The following is a 3,220-nucleotide window of genomic DNA, read 5'->3' as shown; positions in this document are numbered from 1 at the left end:
TGTCATATATGTCATATATGTCGTATGTCGTATATGTCATATGGCATATAGCATATGTCGTATATGTCATATGGCATATAGCATATGTCGTATATGTCATATGGCATATATTATATATCATATATATAACCAACCTGACTTTTATTACTTCCTGCATTTTTAAGATTTTATCACCTATTATTTTATTCTTAAACACCATTGTTTACCTATGTCTGAACGTTATATAAATAGAATCACAGCTCCAGTATATTTTCTATGTTTTTCCTTAAAATAATATTCTACACATTTCATTCTTGTTGTTGTTTATCCCTGTTTTTATATAGTATGTCACAACATAAACATACTGCAACATATTTATCCTTTGTATTCATTTTCCATTGCTGGGTAAAATATTACCCTAAAACGTTGTTGTTTAAAACATTTGTTGGCGGCTGGGTGCGGTGGCTCACGACTGTAATCCCAGCACTTTGGGAGTCCGAGGCAGGTGGATCACAAGGTTAAGGGATCGAGACCGTCCTGGCCAATGTGGTAAAACCCCGTCTTTACCAAAAATACAAAAATTAGCTGGGTGTGGTGAAGCGTGCCTGTAATCCCAGCTACTCAGGAGGCTAAGGCAGGAGAATCGCTTGAATCCAGGAGGCAGAGGTTGCAGTGAGCCGAGGTCGCACCGCTGCACTCCAGCCTGACAACAGAGCAAGACTCTGTCTCAAAAAAAAAAAAAAAAAAAATTGGCTTCTAATTTCTGTGGGTGAGGATTCTGGGAGTGGCTTAGCTGGGTTCTCTGGCTCAGGGTCCCTCACAAAGCTACAATCAAGGTGCCAGCAGGAGCTTCAGTCGTTTCGAGGTTAGACTGGTGAAGGACTGGCTTTCATGATCACTGATATGGTTGTTAACAGCATGTTAGACTGAGGATATAAGTACTCACCAACTATTGTCTGGAGGCAACTCTCAGTTCCTTGCCATTTGAAGTCTCCACAGGACTGCTGACAACATAGCAACTTGTGTCATCAGAGCAAGCAATTCAGAAGAGCCAGAGTGAGTACAAGCAAGAGAAAAGTCAGAATCTTTCATAACCTAATTTTGGAAGTGACATCCTATCACTTTTGCTGATGCTGTTCATTGAAAACGTTTAAGTAGGCCCAGCCCACCATTCAAAGGGACGGAATTACACAAGGGCACGATTAACAGGAGCTGGGTATTGTGGGGGGCTCTCTTAAAAGCTGCCTACCACACATTTTAGGTTAATGAATATTTGTGTTTCCGTTTACTTCTAGGGCCCTTCTTGTACATTTCTTCTGATGCATATGTGCTCACATTGCTGAGTTATACATTATGGATATGTCATGGGTCTGGTTTTGTTCAATATGATGTTGGTGAGATAGATCCATGTAATCGTAGTTCATTTTCATTGTGCTGTACTGTTCCATGGTTTGGATACCCATAGTTTATTTATCCATCCTACTGTCAATTGACCTTTTTATCAAGTTTTGCCTATTATAAACTTCATTTTTGGAGATTTTTTCCACATATCTCAGTGCACATTTGCACTGGATATACATACAGAAATGTAATGTTGAGGCCTACGATATGCATAATTCATTAGATAATTTTATTAGATACCCCCCAAATTTTCAGAGATAGTATCATGCACCTGCAGTATACATTAAATTCCTGTTGCTTCAAATTCTTTCCAAAATTTAATATGATCAGGCTTTTTAATTTCACTATTTTCCTGGATGTTAATGGGTCAAAATTGCTTATTTATTCTGTAAATAGCTGATTAGTAATGTTGTTAAGTCCTTTTTATATTATTATTACTATTCAATATTCCATTTTGTGAAATGCCTCTTCAAATCACTTGAGTTTTGTTTTTCTGTTCCTTTCTTACTCATGTGTAGTAGCTCTTTCTATATTTTGACTATAAGCTCTTTGTTGATTCCATGTGTTATAAACACAATTCCCTTACACTGTAACTTGCCATTTGAACCTCTGAATCTCTTAACAACTTGAGGAACAAAAGATTTTAGTTTTAATGAATCCAAATTTATTTATATGTGTGTATTTGTCATATATTATATACGTACATATGTGTTAGTGTTTTGTGGGTTTTGTTTTACAAATCTTCTGCTCCCTAGGAGTCACAAAGATATTTCCCTTTATTAACATTTAGAGGCTATCTTGTTCTACCTTTCACATTTAGATCTAAAATGCACCTAGAACTGATATTTATGTATAGTGGGAGGGAAAATCACCTGGAATATCTATCTATCTATCTATCTATCTATCTATCTATCTATCTATCTATCTATCTAAATTCATTTATCTAGAAATAAGTATATTCATTTGGTATTAAAATGAGCCAGCACTTGGTGGGGGGCAGTGACTCATGCCTGTAATCCCAGCACTTTGGGAGGACAAGGCAGGTGGATCACTTGAGGTCAGGAGTTTGAGACCAGCCTGCCCAACATGGTGAAAGCATCTCTCTACTAAAAATACAAAAAATTAGCTGGGCGTGGTGGCACACACCTGTAGTCCCAGCTACTCAGGAGGGTGAGGCTCGAGAACTGCTTGAACCCCAGGGGGCAGAGGTTGCAGTGAGCTGAGATTGTGCCACTCTGCTCCAGCCTGGGTGATAGAGCGAAACTCTGTCTCAAAAAAAAAAGAAAAAGAAAAAGACCAATCATCATTTGTTGAAAAAAAACCCATCTTTTCCCTCTTTATTCTGCAGACTTACTTTTTCTATATACCAGATGCCCATATGTGCGGTCCTTTTCATTTCTGACTCTCTTTCTCTTGTCTATTTATCTAACTTAATAATCCCCCACGCTCTTATTTACTATAGCTTTATAAGTCTTGATATGTGGTAACAGAAAACTTGACCTATTCTTCTCCTTCAAGATTTGCTTGTTCTGTATTGCCTCTCTGTACTTACATATACATTTTGGAATTATTTTGTAAATTTCTGCCAAAAAAAAGAGTAAGCTGCTGTGATTTTGGATAATATTTCCTGAATCTGTAGATCAGTTTGATTATAATAGGTATCTTTAAAATTATGAGATCTGGCCGGGCATGGTGGCTCACGTCTGTAATCTCAGTGCTTTGGGAGGCAGAGGTGGGCAGATCACTTGAGGCCAGGAGTTCGAGACCAGCCTGGCCAACATGGTGAAACTCCATCTCTAATAAAAATACAAAAATAAGCTGGGCATGGTGCCACATGCCT

Source organism: Rhinopithecus bieti, unplaced genomic scaffold (genome assembly GCF_001698545.2).
Source record: "Rhinopithecus bieti isolate Rb0 unplaced genomic scaffold, ASM169854v2 scaffold_51227, whole genome shotgun sequence".
Lineage (NCBI taxonomy): Eukaryota > Metazoa > Chordata > Mammalia > Primates > Cercopithecidae > Rhinopithecus > Rhinopithecus bieti.
This window is presented reverse-complemented; position numbering follows the sequence as displayed.